The 26,088-nt window shown below is 39.4% G+C and overlaps 1 long non-coding RNA gene across 5 annotated transcripts in view; it reads left to right on the forward strand.

The window, feature by feature from the left end:
* LOC146406306 (uncharacterized) overlaps positions 1-26,088 on the forward strand; it is a 419,026-nt gene that overhangs the window by 178,127 nt on the left and 214,811 nt on the right. For all 5 annotated transcript variants that reach the window (XR_014809188.1, XR_014809194.1, XR_014809196.1 and 2 more), the window contains one exon: positions 1,832-1,915. This is a non-coding gene — a long non-coding RNA (uncharacterized LOC146406306). The remainder of the gene's footprint in view (positions 1-1,831; positions 1,916-26,088) is intronic.

Genomic DNA, 26,088 nt, shown 5'->3' on the forward strand with positions numbered 1-26,088 from the left:
CAGTGCATCAGTGTTAGAAATGTTCCATGGATATTTGAAAAGGATGTTTATTCTCCTTTGTTACAAAGTTTTCCATATATTTACTAAATTGAGCATGTTAATTGTGCTATTCAAATTCTCTTTTTGGTGTGATTTTTTTTTCTATCAGTTTTGAGACAGAAGTATCAAGTTTTCTATTACAGTATTAAATTTGTCAATTGCTTTTTGTGTTTCAAACAGATTTTTAAAAAATACAGTTTGATAGCTGAATGTCAGATGAACTCAATTTTTATTTTCTTTATGGATTTAGCTGTCTTTGTCTCATTTACTGCTTCTTGCCTTGACTAAAATGTTGCTACTCCTGCTTTGTAGTATTAGTATTTGCCTACTGTATCTTTGTCCATCCCTTTGTATTTGATCTCTTTGAATCATTTTGTTCTAGGCATATCTGAATTTCGCTTAAAGAAAAACCTAATCTGAAATTCTCTGTCTTTGAATTGGGAAATTTATCTGTTGCCATTTACTAGGAAAATGGAAACAGTTGGTCTCACTCTGACATCCTGGTTGGTGTCCTATTTTTATGTAAATTAGGTTTTACCCTTTCCTGGAGTGATTGAGCTTTCTTTACCATTATTTTGCTTGTTTGTTTGTTTGTTTGTTTACTGGTTTGAAGATTATTTATACGAACACCATCATCTAGAGGTTATGTTTACTTTTAATAATACACTTGAACGAGTTTCCTTTTATCGATTTCTGACATTAGTTAGTGCCTCTCACCTCCTCCTTAAACTAGATAGGACTGTGATCCTTGGCTTCTCGCTTCTTTTCTACTCAAGTGCCTCCTCTGTGTTGAGAGAAATATTGTTCCAGCCTTGTGTTTGGCTTTTTAAAAAATCTTGCCTCTGTTTTATAAGAATTATTTCTTGATAAATGGATGAAGCTTAAAAGCACCATGATAAATAATTCTTTTGATCTGGTTGAAAGTTTTGTGCTATCCTTAACTTAGTCATAAGTCTCTTGAGTCTCATGTCTTTTTCCTCCTTGGATTTGTTTTTAATTTTTCTGGAACGTACCCTTGAGTAAATTTTAAAAAGGCTTTTTGGGTGGTACATTTTCTGAGTCCTGGATTATCTATAACTGGCTTTACTGAGTATTAGGCTTAGGAATTGAAGCTCTCAATTTTTTTCATTCTAAACTTTCAAGATATTTCTCCACTGTGTTTTAGGATTTCAATTTTGATTATTTTTCGAGTGAAAGTATGAAAAGCAGTGCAAACATTTATTTAGTTGTCTAGCTACTGTATTTTAGGCACAATATTAGGCTACAGGAATTAGAGAAGGTAAAACTGATCTATAAATGAATGTCTGTGGAAGGAAGAGAGCTCATCAAGTAACTGAATTTGCTGAAAGTAGTTTCCTTTGCAGAGGAAACATTTAAACTGGATAGTGACATGAAAGCATACATTTACTAGAGAACTTATAATCTTTATTCTGTATTCTGGGTCCTATATTAAAATGTTAAATAGAGTTTGATTAGATAAATCTAGACTAGATTAGAATTGCATAGAATTAGAAGAAATAAATATATATTTCCCCCAATTATACATACAGTTATTCTTGTGTTAGTATCTAAATCGAATCCATTTCCCATTTCAGATTTCTTGGGACAGAGGTTGGCAAACTAAGGCTGGCCACATATTTTGTTGTAAATAAAGTTTTATTGCAGTGGCTGTGTTCATTCATCTCTGTGCTGTCCATGGTTACTTTCATAACACATATGTAGAGTTGAGTATTTACAAGAAAGATTGCATGGCTCCCAAAGTCTAAAATATTTACTCTCTGGCTTTTTACAGAAAATGTTTGCTGACTCTGCTCTAAGACGTTCATCAGCATGGATGACCTGGGCTCATGTTAAGTGTTCCTATAAGACAATGAAGGTAGGTCACAGAGCAGATCTTGACTTCCTTTGGGTGGTTAATGATATTGATAACAAGTTCAGAAACTCAATTCACCTGTGTTTTATATTGCAAAAATGGAAGCTCATCTTTCAAGCATGTACCATTGTTAATAATCACTTGCCCTTTAAATTATTTCCTTTTTTCAGTTTTGTTTTTTTCTCATGTTCTAGGAGTTGTGCAATTCAGCATTGCGATTTTCATTTCTTTGACTGTGTGATGTGAGGGAAGCTGGCATATTTGCTAATGTGCTGTTGTGTGGGCTCAGGCTGCTGATTGCTTTTGGCCTAGGTGCTGTGCAGAGCTCCAAGGTTTGGCTTTGTGAACGCTGCCTGGCAAAGCGGAAACATTTTGTGAAATTTCACAAATGTCACACACACCCTCACACACACACATTTTCAATTGCAAAATTCTCCCCCTTGGCACACAATTTTCCCCAGGTTTTTGATCTTCATAATAAATCTTTAACCATCTTTCGTCCTACAGGAGCACTTTAGTGGGTAGACTTGCTTTTGCTTTGATAAAACTTACCCTTAAAAGTCCTTGGCTTCCATGGTGTTCTTATTGTTTTCCCTTTCTCAAAAATTGAGTATGAACTTTTATTCCAAAGAGAAAGCAGCTTTATATCAAGCCCAACTGTTCCCTCAGACAAAGATCCCTGATTGAGTTCCCAGCAAAAACCATTTTCAAGATGGAACCCAGAGAAACTGACCTCTCAGCCTTGCCATCCTGAGCCCAGAGTGAGACACAAGGAGTTGAATTCAGAGAAAAACTGGACAAATTCTATTCTCTTTGTGCACGAATTAAAGCATCTGAGAAACTATAACGAGAGTGCCTAATTCCAATAAGAATACTTCCTGGTACGTTCTGGTACTTCCTTCACAGGTAGCTGAGAGCACTTTACAAACAAGTCACTGACTTTAGAAGGAGGGGAAGGCTTTTATTGTCGCTGGGTTACAGATGACATCCAACCATGGAGAGGTGACCTTTTCTTAAAGTCATTCAAGATGTCAGTGGGATGGAAATGATGTAAAATTGGGTTGCGATGATTGTTGTACAACTATAAATGTAATAAAATTCATTGAGTTAAAACAAAATAAAAAAATAAATAAAATTTAATTTACCCCCCCCCCCAAAAAAAAAGATGTCAGTGGGGGCCAAACAGGCTTTAATGTTGTGGTCTGCTGTATCTATTCTGAGCATTTTGCCGATTTTAGGATATGCCTCTGGTTTAAGAAAATTCTTCCAATTTGATGCTCCAAATTTGTATCTGTCTCTGGGCTTCAAGCTCTGCTTTATAGTTTCCTGGCACTCTATTATACTGTTATTACTCACAGTGACCCCTCACCCTCATCCCTCTTCTCAATCCCAGGGTCCTTGCACCTGTGAGCTGCCATCCTGGCAGCCTTGATTATGGCCTTCTTGGTTTAGACTTTTGGGGTAACAATAATCAGGGAACCCTCTGGATCCAGGGCATACAAGTGCAACCAGGGAAGATGGGACAGCCTTGGCCACACTGTTTAAAACACATAATATTTACTGGAAAGTATACAGTGCAGTTGAGAAACTAAAAAGAAAATGAGTGTCTTTATTTTGATAGTTTTCAATTTGGGCCCAGCTGTTTAGGGACAAGAAAAATAAAATATTCCATCCCATCTTTTAAACAGTACCTTTAGATAATGCTCAGTGTTCTGAGATAATTGCTCAGAATTTGTCATAGAAATGTTAGAGTTAAAAAGTACATGCTCCAGAGTCAGATCGTCTGGGTTTAAATGGAATTGAATACTACTCAGCCATAAAAAAGAACAAAATAATGCTATTTGCAGCAACGTGGATGGAATTAGAGACTCTCATACTAAATGAAGTAAGTCATAAAGAGAAAGCCAAATACACTATGATATCACTTTTATCTGGAATCTAATATATGGCACAAATGAACCTTTCCACAGAAAAGAAACTCATGGACTTGGAGAACAGACTTGTGGTTGCCAAGGGAGTGGGGAGAGAGTGGGATGGATTGGGAGTTTGGGGTTAATAGATGAAAACTATTGCATTCGGAGTGGATAAGCAATGAGATCCTGCTGTATAGCACAGGGAACTGTGTCTAGTCACTTATGATGGAACATGATGGAGGATAATGTGAGGAAAACAATGTATATATATATATATATATATATGTGTGTGTGTACTTTTCTGTACAGTAGAAATTGTCAGAACACTGTAAACCAACTATAATGGAAAAAAATAAAAATCATAAAACAAAATATAAACAAAATAAAAATAAATAGTGATTTTACCACTGAGTAGCTCTGTGACTTTGGACAAATTACGTAGCTGTTCTGCCTGAGTTTCCTCACGTGTAAACTAGAAAAAAGTATCTACTGCTCTGCTGTCCAATTCAGTAGCCACTAGCCGCACATGACTATTCAGGATAAAGTGTAATTAGGAGTTCCCATTGTGCCTCAGTGGTAACGATCCCAACTAGTATCCATGAGGACACGGGTTCAATTCCTGGCCTCACTCAGCATTGGATTAAGCACTGCCATGAGCCATGGTCTAGGATGTAGCATTGACATGAGCTGTAGTGTAGGACACAGATGAGGCTTGGATCCCGCATTGCTGTGGCTGTTGAATAGACCTTGGGAATTTCCATAGGGTCATGGGTGTGGTGCTAAAAAGACAAAAAAAAGTAATTAAAATTAAATGAGGGTAACAATTTATTTCTTCAGTTGCACTAGCCACATTTCAAGGGCTCAACAGAAGATATAGGGCTAGCGACTGCTGTGTTGGAGAAGAAAGATTAGAACATTTCTAACATAAGTTCTGTTAGACAGTGCTGGTCTATATCAAAGGGTTATGTAGAGGAGTTAAAGAGTTGATACATCTACAGTGTTTAGAACAATGTCTGGCATGGAGAAAAGTTTCAATATATTTATCATTATCATTATTTCTGTACTTCTTTCCTAACTCTTCTTCAAAATGGCAGCTCAGTTGGTCTACTGGGAAGAGTCAGGTTACACCACTTCCTGGTTACTCATTTTTGTACAAATGCTTTACTTCCTATAGCATCTTGTAAATTTTCATGGGGCAAGGATTTCTTCTTTTTTAAAGAGAGACACCATCATAGAATGGCTATGAGTGAGCACCATAGAGCCAGATAGCCTCTTTTGAATCACAGTTTCTGCCACAACTGTGTGACCTCAGGCAAATTATTTGCTCTTTCTCTGTCTCAATTTCTATGTATGTCAAATAAGAATAATATGTAATATAATGAAATCCCTCAAAGAGGAGTTCCTGTCATGGCTCAAAGGAAATAAATCTGACTAGCATCCATGAGGAAACAGGTTCAATCCCTGGCCTCCCTCAGTAGGATTAAGGATCTGGTGATTCCAAGAGCTGTGGTGTAAGTTGTAGATGCAGCTGAGATCTGGCATTGCTGTGGCTGTGGCTTAGGCCGACAACTACAGCTCCTATTCAGCCCCTAGCCTGGGAACCTCCATGTGCCGTGAGTGTCACCCTAAGAAGACAAAAAAAAAAATCCCTCAAAGGTTTTTGGGAGAATTAAATGAATTAACATAAGTACTTAAGAGTGGTACCTGGTGTTGTTAAGTTCTCATTAATATTATTATTTCTGCTCTAGCATCAACTCCTCTTCAAAAATGTCATTGGAGTCGACTGGGGAAGTGTTTGGCTCACTCATCCTAATGATGGGGAGAGGTTTTGGGGTCTCACAAGCTTTCCTGGTCTTTGGAGTGATGTCCCTTTGTCCCTCTACTGGCTTCTGGGAATGGAATTGGTGTTTGAGTTCAACTTTGGTTTGGTGTGTTTCAACCTAGTGAGGGATCCACAACTGTGCCTGGCTGAAATGATCTTTCCTTCGCTCTCAGTGATGCCATAGACCATTGTGTCTCTTCCATATCTTCCTTTTGGTTTCGCTTGGGTAGTCACTCTCAGCCTCCATTGCAAAATCTTCCTCCACTCTATCACAGATGGTCCCTAGGCATTCCACTCTCTCCACTAAGCTTTTAGACCTATTTGGAAGAGCTTCTGGGTATCATCCATGTTGGATCCACAGAGTCGATTTCACTATAGGTAGATCTGTAACAGGAAGCAGGGCAAAACCTCCTGCCCTTGGTACTCTCCTCAATTTACCTCAAATACTAGTCCCTTCCCCCAATGATTTCAGATGGAAATTATCCACGTTCCACCCTAGCAATTGGTCGCAGCTCATGTAGATCCTCTTAGGGGATGAGGTCATCCAGAGCAGGTCTCAGGAGAAATGAAATTTCTCATACAGACATTCTTTAAGACTGACAGCCATTCCAAAGTGTCTTGAGGAGTTTTACAATCCTTATCCCAACTCTGGGCCTGGATGTGCCTCGATGATGACTCCACTACCCATCACTTAGTCATGACTTGAGGTTGGAACCTGGCTTTGGGCATGTTTCTAGACATAGCAAATGACCTTATGCCCATGGATTCCATCCTTAACTGGTAACTGGGATCTTGAATTAGTGTGATGAAATGTCAGTGATAGAGGGCAGGAGATAAATGCATCAAATACTGTGAAAATAGAGTGAGTAGTTTTGGCCATTGAGTAGATGTGGGAAGCAAGGAAGAGAAGATGAAGATCTTCTACTTCAAGGTGTTAAACTTGGTGATTGGGAAAACTAGAAGTTTATCTGCTGTCTTCCCAGTTGCATCTGCTCAAGAAGCATGGAGCCCAGATATTAGCTCTGCATGAACCTTTGCTGATGGGGTACCAGTGGAATTAACTTGTTTTTGTAGGTTCTGAGAAGAAAAGTCCAAGGGCAGTCATACTTTAAAAGTGATGTTGATATTCATGAGGCTACATAGGATATATATACATGTAACTGGGTTGAAAAAATATAATACGCAGGTAATCATTTAGACATTCTATTTATAATATCAATAAATGAGGTTTTCAGATAAAGCCACAAGTAACTGAAATAAAGAATAGAAGCTATTCTCCTCAGGAATACTTATTTTTTCCCTCATGGCTTGATGACATGAGTGAGATACTGTGTCATCAGTTTAAGAGTCCAGTGTACATCTCAGAAAGGGGAAGTTGCCTTTCCCTTTCTTACATGAGAATCTGCATGGTTTCTAAGATTTGGGGCACTTCTGTGGGAGAGTAATATATCCCCAGGTGGATATGAATATTATTTGATGACACTTGAGGAATGATTTTCGGAGTGTTGTTTATCACTGCTCCGGTAATAGTAAATAACAATCCAAAAGCAAAAAAGCCTAACTATTAGATTTAAGAATAAGAAGTTAAGCCTCATAGAAAAGTGATCATTTTTAGTGGTTGTGGAGGAAATGTTGAAGTGACTAAAAGAACATATGGGGAACTACCAGCAGACCAATTCATGTGTTGCAGCTATTTAACTGAATTACAAATGCAAAATACATTCTTTTCCCAGTTTCATTCCATTTAAACCCAAATGGCTCTGTGAAATGGTGTCATACACCTGGTGAAAAGCTTTGCTTTTTAAAAATCTTATCACTTCACCAAAGCGCCTGGTGTTGAACCAACAACAACATTCTTTCTGTATTTTTAAAACAAGTTTAACCATTTTTCAGAATATTCATTTCTCTTTCCGTGAAAAAGCTAAGCATCAAAAGAAACTTATCCTCCCTTTTTTTCCCCTCATGGTTCTTTTGACATCAATCATGATGCTGGTCATTGTCAGGAAAGGAAATGAGGAGGGATTTTTTTTTTTTTTGCCTAAATCCAGGAAAAACAAGGAGTAAAACAACATTTTTGTTGTTTTTAAAAGTGGAAGACTGTGTTGTAAAACAGTAAGAAGCACTCTTCCGAACTGCTAAGAGGATGTAACCAAGAACGGAGGATCAAATCCCACAAATTAAAAACTTGGAATTATACTTGGGAGTGCACCACAAAGAAAAACAGAAATAACATTTAGATGAGGCAGAAAAAATTTGAGCCCTCTTATAAAAACATTAAAAATAATATTTGCTGTATTGGGGAACATAGGCTATATTTAGCTACAAAGAATTATATAAATTGGACATTGCAAACTGTTGGCCCTTGAGCCACATCTGGTATCCAGTTGTGCTTTGTTTGATTTACCCACCACTCCAAAAAATTCCTATTGGCTACCAACATGTAAACACTGGATCATTCACATAAAAAGTTAAAATTTTTTTTAGTTCTTTAGCAACAGAAGACTCTGGCAGCCTCAGGCCTGAGTTTCTGTAAGGTGTCAACTGGCAGGAACTGAGACCACCTGCCTCCTTTAAGTGGGGTGCATGTCCTCCAGCTGATCCAGTCTCCACTACCCCCTATTGCCTGCCTTATGATGGGTCTATTTCTCTAGTTTTGTTATCTGTCCAGTCTCAGTGGTCTTCTGAGCCTGCACCTCTGCTGGGAGTCGTACATTGATCTGCCATAACACAATTATGCATTACTGTGAAATGTAGGGCCAGGACTGTGAGATTTATATAAGCACTGGGGCTGGCATGCAGCCATATGCAGGGAGTTTGGGGTATGTTTCTCTGTGCCCTGCTCTGCTTTGCTGTACTTGATAGCTCTTGTCTGCTCTGACTTAAACATCAGTGGGATTGACTTTGGCTTCTTGTGACTGGTCAGTCCATTTAGGACAGAGGTAGTAATTTCAGAAATACTCTGGTTAATTGGTTGGCCTGATTTGTGGGACTGGGTCTGGAAAATACTAATCCACTCACCACTTTCCTTTGGGATGGCAAGGACCTTAATTTGCTCCTTGTTGAAAATGAGGATTCAGTGGGGAGGATAGAGCTAGTCATCACTGGTTTGTATTTAGATTTTCTTTGTTTTAGGCTGCAGTATGACAAGGTTTTCAATGGCTCAGTGGTTAACGAATCTGACTAGGAACCATGAGGTTGCAGGTTCAATCCCTGCCCTTGCTCAGTGGGTTAAGGATCCGGCGTTGCCATGAGCTGTGGTGTAGGTTGCAGACGCGACTCGGATCCCACGTTGCTATGGCTCTGGCGTAGGCCGGTGGCTACAGCTCCGATTTGACCCCTAGCCTGGGAACCTCCACATGCCGCAGGAGTGACCCTAGAAAAGGCAAAAAAACAAAAATAATTCAATCAATCAATCAATCAATATGGAAAAGCTAACAAATGCCAGAATGGGTTAATAAACTGTCACCTATGTTACAAACATCAGTGAAGACATTGTGGGACATAGAAAAGTTAATCTTCCCTATATGACTGTTAAAGTGTTTTCCAAATAAGAACCTTCCTCATAATGGTTCTGGCCTTCAGAATGATTGTGATTTAGTTGAGGAGCTGGGACGTAGGGGTTAATGAGCAGTTATAATACAGGGCATATAATATATGACAAACAGATATGATAGACAATAAGTGGAGTTCAGAGGAAAGAGTTTGTGTAGGGGAGAACTTATTAAAAAACTAGGTTGGCCTTAGTGTATATTCAAGAGCAATTCTGACTACAGATTTTGTCAGAAAAATCATCCAGAATGATCATTCAAGGGATTGGTTGTGGAGCAAAAAGACCCTCAGAGTGGAAAAACAATCAAGCTTCTTCAGTAAAGTTCAGAATGATTTAAACTCACTGATTCCTCCATCAAATGGAATTAATGTTTTGTTTTTTAAAAGAAGAGTTTCAGTTGTGGCTTAGTGGGTTAAGAACCTAACTGAGTGTCCATGTGGATATAGGCTCAGTCCCTGGCCTTGCTAAATATGTTAAGGATCTGGTGTTGCCACAAGCTGTAGAGTAGGTTGCAGATGCAGCTCAGAGCCTGCGTTGCTGTGGCTGTGGCTGTGGTGTAGGCCCCAGCTGCACTTCTGATTCAACCCCCTGACCTGGGAACTTCCATATGCTGCAGGTGTGGCAGTAAGAAAGAAAAACAAACAAACAAAAGAAAAGAAAAGCAGAAACAAACCAGCCAGTCATCAAACCGTCATTCAATTCCATTCCCTGCTTTGAAAATGAGAGGTTTTCAATTAGAGATGTAGGGGCTGCAGCCATCTTTCAACAGCCTCACTTTATAGCCAAGGACACTGGATCCCTTAGGTGTGTTGTCTGAGGTCACAGAGCTGGGAAGCTCTAGAAGGAAGTGCATAGGGGTCAGAGAATCTATCTCCCTGCTGGAGGTTCTTCCTCCTCCATAGCCCGGGAGTTGTCCTTTTTCAGTTTGGAACTAGAAGGGGGAGCAGTCTTGATCCTGAGGCTCTCCACCTGGGCTGCTTCTCCCCCAGGTGCCTGAGACAGCTCTCACAGCCTTGCTCGAGTGACTCAGGCATCAAGATTTGTGTAGATACAGAGCTACTCAAACCTATTGTTGATTTGCTATAAGTAGATTTTCCTCATGGTGAGTTACCTTCAGCAATTCATATTTTAAGTTCTTTTTGATAGAATTAAACAATCTAATCATTTGATGTCTCTATCCACAGTTTACTTCTGGACCCCATGCAGCCCTCAGGTGGCCTTTTAAGTGAAAGCACTTAATTACTTCTTACACCTAAGGGAATGTGAAATTACAAATACTGCTAGGTTACTAAAGCACGTGTTTGGTTCATAATTTGTCTCCTCTGCTCATTTCCATCATGCAACGGAATAGTTTAGAGGATGGAAACACGAAAGCAAGGGGATGCTGTTTATAACATCACTTGAGTCAACTTTTAAGTAAGATTTATTAATTTACTCTTAACATAGGAAATTTGGGGAGTTCCCACGTGGCACTGTGATTAAGGATTCGGTAATGCCACTGTAGCAGCTCAGGTCACTGCATGGTACGGATTCAGTACTTGGCTGGGGAACTTCCATATGCTTTTGGTGTGGCCAAAAAAGATAAAAAAAGGAAAATTGGAAAGTGATGAAATGCATTGTGGAGCTCACTTTTATAATGTGCTTGCTTGCTTTCTCTCTTTCTTTCTTCTGGTGTGGTTACATTACTTCTTTGAAGAATTATAAATTTCCAGGATGTAAAACACTCTAATACTAGATAAATATTACTGTGGAACTGCCCGTTGTTTATACTCTCATCCCTAGTCAATAATCTACATAACTAAGAGATGGCCAGTTAGTATTATGAATTCACTGGTACACAAGCAGAGAGTTTATTCATGTACTTTAACATCTTAAATATCACTCTTTCACATACAGCTTATTATACTTGGGACGAGTTTGTTATGAGTATTTGAGGGCACGTAAAGTTCAAGTTTATTTAAAAAAATGATTTTTGAATGGAGGGAATTCCAAAAGCTAGGAACTTAAAAAAAAAAACACAAAACCCAAAGTCAGAACTATTGCATTTTCATGACCTTTTCCTTCATGAGTAACTCAGAAAAATTGATTCAGACTTTCCAAAATAAATTTTTCTTTGGCTTGAGACTAAAGTATAATAATTTTTGGTTCAAAAAGAGCTGTTGGTGGACTTTTTGTTTGTTTGTTTGTTTTTTGACAATGTGAGAAAGGAAAGAAATCAGGGCCCCAAATAGACTATTAGTTTTTGACTTAATTAGGGAGCAGAGACTGTGGTGCCGTAATTACTGGAAATGATGTGTCCACATCATCCGTATTATTTAGCTCATGAATTTTTGACTTTCTCTTCCAAGAAAAGCAGTGATGTGTTTTCTGAACTGAAAAATCCCTATTGATGTCAGTAAGCCTACCATAGATCTATGATTTGTCTATAGGGAGGAAAGTGACATGGGTGAGTGAAATAGAATATACATATTTTTTTTCTTTTTATGGCGACACCTGCAGCATATGAAATTTCCTGGGCTAGGTGTCTAATTGGAGCTGCAGCTGCAGCCTACACTGAAGCTTGCAGCAGTGCTGGATTCTTAACCCCTTGAGCCAGGCCAGTGATGAAACCTGTATCCTTACAAAGACCATATCAGATTCTTAACCCACTGAGCCACAACAGGAACTCCTAGGATATATGTTTTAAATCATGAGCTGAAAGTCCATACAGAAGGTTTGGAAGGAAGCAGAAGGTCTGTGGAAGGTGGGGGGAGGTAGATGAAGAAAGGTGAGAACTTAGGAGGTCATGGCCACTCTGTCGAATCTCATATACACCACAATTCCAAAAGCAGGATGCAACTCCTGAGATTTCATGAACGAATGAGGGGGAAATGCAAGAGGAAACAGTTTTCTGGAAGCTCTGTGAAGAAGGGGGGAAAAGATTGGAAATGTTGCCAGCATTCTGTTCATGTTGTGTCACTTAGTGCAGTCTTGTCCCGCCAGCACACCAGTCTGGAGCAAAAGTCGGTGTCCCACAGAACAACAGACACTGGGGAGCTCTCTAACAAAAGCTCACCCCCCAAAGAAAAGGATGTCAGGGTGACTGAACACCAGCCCCAGGAAACAGGGATGCAGGGCCCACAGTGGCACCTCGCTGCCTCTGGATGAACTGCTGAAAGATGAACAACACTGCTGGGAGATGAGATCTGGGTTGCAGGCGGTGTCGGGAAGCCTCAGACAGGTCTCTGGCCCCCGGGGGCTGCCGCCCACAGAGGGATCAGTCCGCTCTTGCTACAGTCCTGGGGGGAGCAGGGTTGTGACTCAGACCCACAAGCAGATGGTGGGCCTCTGGTGTTCTGCTGGAGGCTGAGAAAAGCTAAAGCAATTCTTTAATTCTTCAACTTGGCACTATTTCATCAAAACTGCCCCCACCCCAATAATGGGCAACTGGAAAGGTGGTTTAGTCTCCACCAATTGTACAGTATGAGTTGTAAAAGGTTTGTCATTGTCCATTGCCTGGCTCCCTTCCTGCTCTTCCCTTGCATCAGTTTACATCCACATAGCCTGTTGAGAGCTTCCCATTGCTGAGGATCCTGCCAGACATTGAGAGGAGACAAGTAACACTGGGTCCTTGACCTTGAGAAACTCACCGCATAGTGTGGGGAACAAATAATTTTCCTATGAGTTATTAACTAGAGGGATGAGGAGCCCTCGACTCAGAAGAAGGGCCCTTAGCGCGTCCAGGCTGGTGGGAAGACGGTGACTCATGAAATTGGCATGTGATGAGGAGAGAGTGGTAGGTCTAGCTGTGGCTTAAAAAAAAAAAAAAATTACTTAACTCTTCATTTAACCAACATTTTAGACTCCTTCACATGCCCCTATTTTGACTTGATCAAAACTTTGGAGTTGGCACCAACAGTATGATTAATTCCTGTACCGAATTCACTGGAAATGACCCATTCCCATCAGATTTCTTATTGCCACCCAAGCCAGAAATCCAGAGACAACCTGACTCCTCCCTCTTTGTCTTTCACCCCACACCAGCTGGTGAGTGAGTTAGTCACCAAGCCCTGACTCTACTTTCAAATATCTTTGAATTTGACCCCTCACTTTGCTCTGTCTCTGTTTGCTCCACATTTTCTCTTGCTCTTATCTTTCCCCACTGACACTATTGTACCAGCCCCCCTGACACCCTCATCCCACTCTCACTTCTGTTAACTGCAGCCATGAAGATGATCTAGACATAAAAGTTTAGATCAGAAATCTTATGTTACTCCACTGCTCAGAATCTATCAATGGTTTCCTTTTGCAAATAGAATAAAATTCTGGCTCCTTAGCATGATCTAAAACATCCTATGTAAAATACTTGAACAGATTCAACCAAAGAAGACATACAGATAGCAAATAAGCACATACAAAGGAGCTCAACGATTTTAGTCATTGTGAAATGCCAACTAAAACCACAAGATACCACTACACAGCTATTAGAATAGTTAAAAGGATTCACTGTATCAGCATTGGTAAGGATGTGGCAGAAATGGAGCCCTCAAACACTGCTGATGGGAGTGTAAAATGGTACAACCCCTTTGAAAAAGGGTTTGGTAGTCTCTTAGGAAGTTGAACATACGTATACCCTATGCTCCAGCCATACCGTTTCTAGATATTACCTAAAAGAAATTAAAGTGTGTGTTCAGAAAAAGACATGAGTGTGTGTGTGTGTGTGTGTGTGTGTGTGTGTCCCCTAGCAACTCTATGCATAATAATCAGAAATTGAAAGCAACCCAAATGTTCATCAACAGTAACCAAATGGTGTATTTATCTGATGGAATACAGCAATAAAAAAGAATATGGATACCCACCATGATAATAGTTATGCCAAATGAAAAAAAAAACAGACCAAAAAGTGTATTAGTTTGCTGGAGTGTCCGTAGCAATGTACCAGACTGGGTGACTTAAACCACAGAAATCTCTTTTCTGACAGAGCTGGAGTTGAGAAAGCTGATATCAGGTTGTCAGCAGGGTTGGTTTCCTCTGAGCCTCTCTTCTCAGCTTGTTGTAGATGGCCATCTTCTCCCCCACTGCATCCTCCCTCAGTGTGTCTGTGCCCAGATGTCCTCTTCTTTAAAGGACACCAGTCATATTGGGTTGGGGTCCACCCAATGACCTCATTTTAATTTAATTCTCTTTAAAGACTCAATCTTTTTTTTTTTTTTTTTTGGTCTTTTGTCTTTTGTAGGGCCGCACCTGTGGCATATGGAGGTTCCCAGGCTGTAGCCACCAGCCACAGCCACAGCCACGCCAGATCCAAGCCATGTCTGCGACCTACACCACAGCTCATGGCAACGCCAGATTCTTAACCCACTGAGCAAGGCCAGGGATCAAACCCACAACCTCATGGTTCCTAGACGGATTCGTTTCCACTGCGCCATGACAGGAACTCCTAAAGACTCAATCTTTGAGACAGTTACATTCTGAGGTACTAGGGGTTAGAGCATTTGTAGAAACAAGATTCATCCAAGAAATCAAAGATGACACAAACAGATGGAAAGACATCTTGGATTGGAAGAGTTAATATTATCAAAATGACTATACTACCCAAGGCAATCAGCAGATTCAATGCAATTCCTATCAAATTACCAAGGACATTTTTCACAGAACTCAAGCAAAATATTTTGAAATTTGTTTGGAAGCACAAAAGACCCAGAATAGCCAAAGACATCCTGAAAAAGAAAAATGGAGCTGGAGGAATCAGATCCCTGACTTCATACTATATTACAAAGCAGCAGTCATCAAAACCATTATGGTACGGGCACAAAGACAGAAATATGGATTAGTGGAACAGGATAGAAAGCCCAGAATTAAACCCACGCACCTACAGCCAACTAATCTATGACAAAGGAGGCAAGAATATACAATGGAGAAAAGACAGCCTGTTCAATAAGTGGTGCTGGGAAAACTGGACAGCCACATGGAAAAGAATGAAATTAGAACACTCCCCAACACCATACACAAAAATAAACTCCAAATGGATTAAAGACCTAGATATAAGACCAGACACTATAAAACTCTTAGAGGAAAACAGAGGCCAGACACTCTGACATAAACGACAGCAACATCTTCTCAGATCCACCTCTTAGAGTAATGACAGTAAAAACAAAAACAAACAAATGGAACTTAATTAAACCTAAGTTTAGGAAACCCTAAACAAAATTAAAAGACAACCCACAGAATGGGAGAAAATCTTTGCAACTGACAAGGGATTAACTGACAAGGTATCAACTGACAAGGGATTAATCTCCAAAATTTATAAACACCTCCTACCGCTCAATACCAAACAAACAACCCCATCAAAAAAGAGCAGAAGATCTAAACAGACAGTCCTCCAAAGAAGACATACAGATGGCAAAAAAACACATGAAAAGATGTTCAACATCACTCATGATTAGAGAAATGCAAATCAAACCACTATGAGGTACCACCTTACACCAGCCAGAATGGCTGTCATCAAAAAGTCTACAAACACTAAGTGCTGGAGACGGTATGGAGAAAAAGGAACCCTATTACACTATTGGTGGGATTGTAAATTGGTGCAACCACTGTGGAAAACAGTGTATAGATTCCTCAGAGAACTAAAAATAGAACTACCATTTGACCCAGCAATCCTACTCCTGGGCATCTATCCAGGGAAAACCATGACTCATAAAGACACATGTGCTCCAGTATTCATTGCAGCACTATTTGCAACAGCCAAGACATGGAAACAACCTAAATGTCCATTGACAGAGGAATGGATCAAGAAGATGTAGTACATATACTCAATGGAATATTACTCAGCCATTAAAAGAAATGAAATACCGGCATTTTTAGCAACATGGATGGACCTAGAAATTATCATGCTAAGTGAAGTCAGTCAGACAATGAGACACCAACATCCAATGCTATCACTGACATGTGGAATCTGAAAAAAGGACACGATGAACTTCTTTGCAGAACAGATACTGACTCACAGACTTTGAAAAACTTACAGTTTCCAAAGGAAACAGTTTGGGGGTAGGGAGGATGCGCTGGGGGTGTGGGATGGAAATCCTATAAAATTGGATTGTGATGACCATTGTACAAGTATAAATGTAATAAACTCATTGAGTAATAAAAAAGATAAAAAAAATTTTTAAAACTTATTAAAAAAAAAAAAAAGAAAAAAGATTCATCCCACAACATGGTATGAATCAATTTATATAAAATTCTAGAAAATTCAAACCAATCTATAGCCATAGGAGGAGAGGGAGGCAGGAGGGAGGGATTCTTAGGAGGTACAGAAAAATTAGGGGCGGGGTGATCGATATTTTCCTTATCTGGTTTTAGTGGTGGCTTCATGGGTATATGCTTAGGTCAAGACTTCTTACATTATACACTTTAAATATGCAGAGTCTGCTGTTAAGTCACTGATACCTCAATAAAGCTCTTCTATTAAAAATGCTTTTTCTGATCTTGCCTTCCCATTTCTCTCCAGGCCTACGCTTAGCCATTCATTTTTAGGCACTCTGTGCCCTGGCTATACCCAATTCTTACAGGTGTTTGAATATTGCAAGCTTTCTTGTGGCACTAAGTCCTTGCAAATGCTGTTTTTTTCTGCTGGAATGCCCTCCTTCCTTCTCTGCTTAGTGATTAAACCTTGGCCATCCCTTTATGGATAGCGGTCATCTGTAGGTCGAGCTGACTGTCCATCTTTCCTAATTCTCTAGCTTTGTTATAGCACGTATTATACTGGATTGCAGCTGTTTATTTTTTTATTTGTATCCTATTAGGTTAAATTTTTTGAGGTTAAAGATCTTTGTCTTGATATAATTTCTAAATAAACATTTTATTTTGAAATAATTTAGATTTCTAGAAAAATTGCAAATGTGTAATACAAAGATTTCTCATATACCCTTCAATTTCCCTTTTTAAAGTTAACATTTTACATAAAGTTGTCAAAACTAAGTAGCCAGCATTGGTACATTAATGTTATCTTGTTGCTATCTTTTTATTCCCTGAACCTAGTTCCTAAAAATAAAAACAAGAAACCACAGCAAACATTTATAGTGCCTACTATGCGCCATGCATCTTGTTAATGTCTTTTTATATCCATATCATTTAATTTACGATAATCCAGAGGTAGTTGCTATTACTGTGGCTGGTTTAGCAGATAAAGAGTTTGATACTCAAACAGCGTACACCATTGGCTAGCTTAGCTCTTAACACTATTCTGTAGGTAACTAATAAGTGTTAGTTCATCACTGCCATTCTCCATTGGTTGAATTATTAGGAGTGATGTAAATGCAGAATTTACACAACCCCAAGTCTTAAGTCAATAGGACATTAGGTTATGGGAGGGCACTGGAGGAGAAGGATGAGGCCGTGGTCCTGCCTTGAGAGAATCAATGTCTCTGTCTGGCTTACTCATCCTGATATAGCAGCCAGAGCTACTGCAGTGAGGCACTTGCCCCATCCACCAAGGAGGCAGTTCTATTAGAGAAGACGGTGAGTTTGCCAAACCGTAAATGCCATCTCCAAGATGAAAATTTTTTAAAATTGAAGTATAGTTGATTTACAATATTGAAAAGTTTCAAGTGTACAGCATAGTGATTCAATTTTTTACCTCATTATATTCCATTGTAGGTTATTACAAATATTGAATATAATTTCCTGTGCTGTACAGTAAATCCTTGTTGCTTCTCTGTTTTATGTATAATAGTTTGTATCTTTTAATCCCATACTCCTCACCTACCCCTTTGGTAACCATATGTTTATTTTCTGTGTCTGTGAGTCTCTTTCTTTTTTGTAGATAGATTCATTTGTATTATTTTTTAGATACCACATGTGTTATCATTATAGTATTTGTCTTTATCTGACTTACTTCAGGAAGTATAATATTCTCTAGGTCTATCCATGTTGCTGCAGATGGCAATATTTCATCCTTTTTTTTTTTTGGAGTTCCCTGGCCAGGGATCAGATATGAGCTGCAGTTGTGACCTAAACTGCAGCTGTGGCAACACCAGATCCTTAACCCACTGTGCTGGGCCAGAGATTGAACCTGTGTCCCAGCACCCCCAACACACCACCAATCCCATTTTGCCACAGTGAGAACTCCTATTTGATTCGTTTTTATGGCTGATACTTACTTGAAAAAGCCCAGTGAAAGCTAATACAAAAGTCTTCTTGGGTAGTTTTAAATGTAATTATTTAGGATCTTTCACATGTATTATGTTTTACCTTATCTATTGTCCCAGGGTTCAGCCAACTAATGATAATATCCTTCCTTTAGATAAATGATGATAATAATAATATTACCTAATAGTTACCCCTTTGATTCTCACTCCCCCATCCCTGGTTATCTCTCTGGAATAATCTTTAAAACAATTTCTTCCGGATCATCAGGTGTAGCACAGATCTTTTTTTGATCATTCAAAGGAAGGTTTATAAAAGTCTAAATGCCACAGTCTACCAGATTATCGAGATGAATGGTAACCAGAAAGAAAAAAAAAATCCTTTGTAAAACACCTAAAAGAGTCTCCCTTTGGTCAACTCTGACAATGACCTAGATTCTTATATCTCCAGTGCAGACTCTTTCCTGAGCTCATGTACCTGACTGATAGTGGATGCCTCCACTTGGGTGTCTGATATCACCCCAGCAGTAATAGTAATCCTCTCATCTTCAAATCCATCTCCCAAATGGCACCATCATTCTACTTGGATGTTCAGGCTTCAACCTTAGGAATTATCCTTGGTTAATCTCTTCTTACGCCCTACATCAAACATGCATCAGTCCTGTGATCTGTATAGTCAGAATATACTCCAAACTTGCTTCCATCTCTGCTGCCACTCCAACAGTCAAAGCCCTGTAGCCTCTGTCTAGATTATTTTACCACCTTCTGTCTCCCTGCTCCCGCTAAGAGACTTGCCTACAGTTCATCCCTTGGAGTGGGTTCTAAAGTGTGTAAGTCTGACCATGTTATTCTGCCTGCATAAACCCTCCCAACTTCCTATCCATCAGCAATTTTCTCCACTTTCCCTCCAAATCATGGAGTAAAACCCATCTACTTCTATCCATCTAATAACAATCCTTATATGGACCACCATCCACTTGGGCTTGAGCCCAAATCACTTCATCCCAATATAAATTTCAGATGATCTAAGTTTGTATCTGTCCCAGGGCCTTTGCATGTGCTGGTCCTTCCCCCTCCAGATACTTGAGTAGCTGCCTCTTTTTCAATATGCTGGTCTCTGACAAATGTCTCCTCTTCTGAGAGGCCTTCTCATATGGTCTTAGCCAAAGCTGTGTCTCTGACCCTAGTCATTCTTTTGTCACGCTGTTCATCTTTGTAAAACTTATCACTTCCTGTACTTATTCACTTACTTGCCTACATGTTTATCATATATCTCATTCTCAATGCATAGAAACATCCCCAGGGCAGAGATATTATCTGTTTTGTTGTTGTTGTTGTTGTTGTTTGTTTGTTTGTTTGTTTTTGTCACTTTATCCCCAGCACTTCCAAAAGTTCCTAGCATATAGTGGGTGCTCAAAAAGTATTTATTGACTGCTATCAGACTTGGCACTTTACATGTATCTTCACTAATCCTATTATCGTCTTATAAGGGGGAAAACCAAAGTTTCAAGAAGTAATTGGCTCAAGGTGACAAGGCCGTTAAGTGAAAAAGAGAACTTAACACCCTACTACGTCAGCCTGAAACATGTGCTCTTAAATAACCGCACCATGCTTCCCACACCATGCTTCCCACCGACATACCTCGTGCATTCACACTTTTGCTCAGGCTGCTTTATTGCCTTAGAGTGCCTTTCCCTAGACCTTTCCCACCATCTCTGTTCTCCATGGAGTAGCTCAATGGAGAACTTTCTCCTTATCTCTTTCCTGATCCCGCCCACTTGAAGCATGATGTCTGAGTTTCTTATGACATCAGCCCCCTTTGACTTTGTCATATGGTTATTTGGTGCCCATCTTGCCTCCTCTTCCAGACTGAACAGCACTCAATTCTGGAGGCCATCTGTACTCAAAGCGCCCCTTAGTAAATGCTCACTAAATACTGACTGACATCCATTAAATCCACAAAACTTATTGACCATCTACTCTATTCCCACTTTTGTGAGCACTAGAGGTAGATGAAAAGAGGAGAATGGAATGTGTAAGTGATTAGCATCTCTCCTACTTTAAGCGTAAAGTAGCAGTTATTATTTTATTACCATTATTACATATTTTTAATTTTTTTTGACTTTTTAGGGCTACACCCACAGCATATGGAGGTTCCCAGGCTGATCAGAGCTACAGTTGCCAGCCTACGCCACAGCCACAGCAACACCAGATCCGAGCAGTGTCGGTGATCTACACCACTGTTCATAGCAACGCTGGATCCTTAACCTACTGAGTGAGGCCAGGGATCAAACCCACATCCTCATGGATACTAGTCTAATTTTCAGCCCACTGAGCCACAATGGGAACTCCCTCATGTATTTTTTATTTTTTTAATTTTTAATATAATGATTTTTATTTTTTTCCATTATAGCTGGTTTATGGTGTTCTGTCAATTTTCTACTCTACAGCATGGTGACCCAGTGACACTTACATGTATACATCTTTTTTCTCACATTATCATGTATTTTTTAAAGTACTGGTGGACCCAAGAGAAACTTCATTTACTATTGTGTGAGTTAATGGAAATTAACCATGTGGGCAGGTTAGACTGTGGTACTAAAAGCTGTTACATACAGAGGACTATTGAGCACAGAGGTCAGGGGGCACTGAGTAGGTGCTGGTGCCCAGAGCTTTGGAATCACAAAGCTCAGGTGGCTGGTTGTGCCAGATCCCCACCTTATTTTGCTGTTAATCAGCTTCTGGCATTCTTCCACTAATGATTTTCTTTAGAAAATGGGAAATGAATTGGACTCAAAAGCATAAATGACAGCCCAGATTGTCATTGCTTTTCGCAGCTCACGTAACATTCTACAATTCTATGTATTCTGAGTACAGTGAATTATTAGGCATCGGGTTCTTTCATCTCTTTTCCCAAAACCTGAATTTGTCTGGGTTCATTATTAAAATGTTCATTATGTCTAATTATGCCCTCACATTCTTCTAAATGCCACAGCTATAATGATAAAATGAAATAATAGATGTGGAAACAAACTCATGCCATCCCTCTGTTATGATGCCTCCTCTCTACCTCAGCAAATATTCCTTGCAGGACATTTGGAAATCCAAAATACTATATAGAAGGAAATAAAAATTAACCACTGTCCTAATAAAAAGCACTGGTGACATTTTGGTGTGTGTAGGATACAGCTTTGTACCTTTTGGATAGTTTGTACTTTATCTAGATGATAAATTGGTTTCTATTTTTTCTAAGTTGAATGTATATCTTATCTCTGCTATTAGACTGGAGCTCTTTGAAAGAAAGATCAATTTGCTACAGCAACTGGCATTGTATTTTAAGTTAATTTATACAGGTGGTTGAGATTGCTAATTACTACTGATTATCCATTCTCCCCTTCCTCCTTTGTTAAAGAATGCTCTTTGACAGTAGTAAGCCCAGTTTAAAAAAAAAAAAAAAGTAAAAATACTCTATTTCCCAGACTTCCTTGCAGATGGGGAGGCTATTAAAAAGTAAGTGGAAGTCATTGGAGAGAGCTTCTGGGAAAGTTCCTTAAAAAAAGGCATAACTCGGATGGCAGGCATCTATTTTTCATTTCCTCTTTTTATCTCATCTTGCCTGAGGTTTGAGTGTATTGGCTGGAGCTACAGCAGCTATTTTGGGACCATGAGAGAAGAGGCCAGAGGCCACGAAAATTGGAGGCCTTTCACCCTGATGTTCTGAACCATTTGCTGAACATCAAAAGTGTTGACCCAGACTTTTAGTTACATAACAGAAACATACCCTTGTGTGTTTAATGCAGCTGAACGTAATTGCAAACACACCATCATGCCATTTTATTTCAGAAAAGAATTTGAGGGGACCACCAATGTCTCTTTGTACATCATTGTATTTTCAAAAGCAGCAAGCACTGTGTGTCTTCCCAGTGGTAAGTGCTCTATAAATGTGTGTTGAATGAACTCTAAAGAGTTTATATTCAACCTCATCAATAGTCTCATCTTCCTCCAGGGCCTTACTCATGCCGTTTTCTTGAACCCAAGTGGTTACTTTTATTTTTTTTCTGAGAAGAAAAATGCAGTGGTTCAAATCTACAAAAGGCACTCATTCTGAGAAATGTCCAGCTAAGTTTTTATTTAGCTCAGGATAGTCTTGCTTTTCTAGTTTCTGCTGTTTTATTTCTCATAGTTTTATGTTTATAAAGTGCCCCACTGTAAAAATAATACTTGACAATTTTCAACATATTTAACTTATCATCATCTCATTAACTCCTTTGTTCTTATTTTACCCATACTCTGACAAGGGGTAAAAATAGTGTAAATGACTTAGGTTCTGAAAATAAGATCGAGATGAGAAAGAAGTCTTTGGCTTTCTGTTGCTAACTAGTTTCTGTTCTCAGGACATATCAAAGGTTTTATTTAGTGTGCCAACTCTGCTCAGATGGTGTCGAGTTGGCTGTCCAGAGCACCGTGTTAAGAAGGATTCTGCAGCCTTGTTAAGGCTCAGCCAGCAAAAGGGCAGTAATTGAATTAGCAGTGCCTATCACAAACATGAGGATAAACAGGGAGTTCCTTGTGGCAACCCATGTACCCAGCGTTTGCCACCTCACATCTATGGTCTGTAGCAAGATAGATATACTTACAAACTTAAACACACACATACACAGTTGAAAGGCATTCCATCCTTTAAGAGGATTTCTTCAATCCAGTCTTTTTCTATCAGTCTTCTTCTGCTCATTTAGATTTATTCAGTCTAATTTTTATATTCATGTAATGTGTTTGTACTGTATATATGGTATGTGTATGTGTGTGCATATGTATATGTGACACACATATATATAATATATATATTTATATATGTGTATATATTATATATGTGACATATATATGTATTATAATATATGTGTGTGTGTCTATTTTTCTGTGTCCCAATTTAGATGAGATTCCTTAGTGTAAATCATGCATCTATTCTGAATCTGTCTTTTATAGGATTACTATAATCATAACATGGACACAGTGTATGCTAAAGTAAAGTTTTGATGACAGTATACTTCTGAATTCACTGAATAATGATCAGTGTTGTATCATTTATATTTTATCCTGCCTAGGAGGGAGGAGATGGTAGATGGCATCTTAAGGCCCCTTTCACATATTCAGGTGTACAAATGCATAGGTGCAGGGTTGGCAAACTTTTCCTATAAAGAATACATGCTGTACAGTGGGAAAAAAAAAGTGTGTTGGGGGAAATAACAATAAAAAATAAATTCAAAAAAAAAAAGAGCCAGCTAGTAAATATTTTAGGCTTAGCAGGCTATGTAGTCTATCACACAATTACAAACTTCTATAGTTGTAGCTCAAAACTAGCAGGAGCAGCAGTAGACAATATGTAAATGAATGGGTGTGGCCATGTCCAATCACAAAGGGGAGTGGGGAAAGCAGATTTAACCCTTAAGTCTAGTTTGCTGACCCCCTGCCTTGGAAACAGTTCACTGCTGAGGGAATTAGAAAACTGGGGTGGTTCCCTACAGGTGGCTTGTGTGCACTTCAGTTATCTCTGCATATCATATAATTATCTGTGACATGATGGTGATGGTGCTGATGATAAGGGTGTCTATCTTCCAGGGATGTTGGGAAGATTAAATGACCTGATAGTGGTTGCATCTAGATAGTACCAAAGCTGGCTAAGAAATGGACATCTCAAATGATCATTTGAATGTTTTATCCCCGCCCACACTCCTACTGTATCCACCTGCAGGGGCAGGTGAGTGGACCATGTGAGGGGACCATGTGAGGCAGCAGACCTCACAGAGTTGGGAACTAATTAGAGCAAATGTCCCCATTAAGGAGCAAGCTCCTGCTCAGCCCCAGGGCATGGTTGTCAAATGAGACTAGGATCTTCTTATTGCCAGGTCCTCTGAGTTTCGAAGAGAAGATAGAAATCTACATTGTAAGTAAAATTCTCCACTTTGAAAACTTTTGCAAGCTCTTTAAAATTTTTAAAAATTATGGAAGTTTAAAAATGATGCAAGTGTAAGGACTGGGTCAAGAGGTGTCATTGTACAATCTTTGGTGCACTATTCCCAGGGTCTAGATACTAAGTAAACAGGACAGTTTAAGGATGTGGAAATGAGGTAGTTGATATCCAGCCAGGCCTCACTTATCCCATGTTAAAGCACTCAGCACTTCAATTAACCATCATAACAACTCTTTTCACTTACTCACTGGGTACTAAAGACTGTGACTCTGTTCCAGGCACTGTTGTACATACAGGGCATGTAGCAGGTAACAAGACAGAAAAAAATTTCCTGCCTTCGTGATGCTTTGATCCCATGAGATCAGTAGGTTCACAAGAATATAGGTGGAAGAAATAGTATTGAAGAATGGCATTTAGAGGAAGTGATTCCAGGACCAGAATCATTTATTCCCAAGGTTGCAAAGGGTGACAGAATTATCAGCGAACAGGAAGGGTTATAAACAAGGACTGCGTATTAACATCATAGAAGAGTCATTCATGGGTTCCCTGAAATTAAGTAGCAAGAAACTTGATGCATTTCCAGGACAGGAGTTTCAGTAAGACACCAGGAAGAACTTCCCAACAGCAGGGTTGTTACACAGATACAGCTGGCCAAAGTCGATCGAGAACTCTCTTTCCTGGAGAGTGTTAGGAACAGGATAGTTGAAATTCCTCCAAAGCATAGTGTCTCTCTTTGAGGCTGGGAGTTGGATTGGAGTCAGGGCCTCAGATCCTTGGTGCAAGATTTTTAAATTTCTCAATTTCTTGCTTAGGTCTAGAGAGTCATCGTGTTTAAAATTAAAAACAGTTTGTGCTTAGAAAGGTCTCTTCTTCCATAGATCAAGCTCCATGGATGAGCTCATGTAAGGAATGCATTTTTTAATTTTAGCACTTTCTATAAATGGGTTTTCTAAACCTTAAACTGAAGTTGTTACCGCAACGGGGAACATGGAGATAATTTTTCATTCTTTCATGCTATGCTGAATGTCAGCAGTAGAAGCTCCTAAAAATAATCATACCTTGTATTTATATAGCACCTTTCCTGGAGGTTCTCAAACTGCTTTGCAGACATCGTGTAATTAATCCCTGTAAAGCATCCTGGAGACAGTAGTGTAATATTAACTTAATATTTGTCTTGTATATAAAGGTGATGCATTCTACACTTACATATTATATTTATTTTGTGTTCTGTGAGCTCTATATCAGGCATAGAGTCTGCTGCCTGAAACTGCTTTCTGGTCATTGTGTTGCACGGGTTGACAAGAGGGAAATAAATGCAGTGTTTGGGACAGTAGGAGCACGTGAGAAAAGGGGAAGTCACACCAGTGTTGCTTGCAGTTAGTGAAAGTGCCATTTATTTCTAGAAAGCCATTACAGGAGTATGAGAAGGGGACGAGGGAAGGGAACATCCCAAAAAACAATCTGTATTGCTTACTCGAATGAGTACGTAAAGGAGAGAAGGTCTGGAACGAGATAGGCGATGCCATCAAGTGACTGTTGCCTCTGTGCCAAATCTCCCATTTCTCAGCCCTCTTCTCCCTGCCCACTGTACACACAACTTCCCCTTGACGCACTTTTATCTTCATCTTTCTCAGCTCGCCTCTTCTGCACATTCAGAAAAGGGTCTAACAGGGACCCATTTGCCATCAGCCATATACACCTTAGTATGAACTTAAGTCAGGAAAACCTCTGCCAAACTTTTTTTTTTTTTTTTTTTTTTAGGGTCACAGTTGCAGCATATGAAAGTTCCCAGGCTAGG

This window comes from Sus scrofa, chromosome 1 (genome assembly GCF_054392235.1).
Source record: "Sus scrofa isolate SSC_HxYL_T2T_F1_AM1 chromosome 1, Sscrofa_HxYL_maternal_Yorkshire_Landrace_v2.0, whole genome shotgun sequence".
In the NCBI taxonomy this organism is placed as follows: domain Eukaryota; kingdom Metazoa; phylum Chordata; class Mammalia; order Artiodactyla; family Suidae; genus Sus; species Sus scrofa.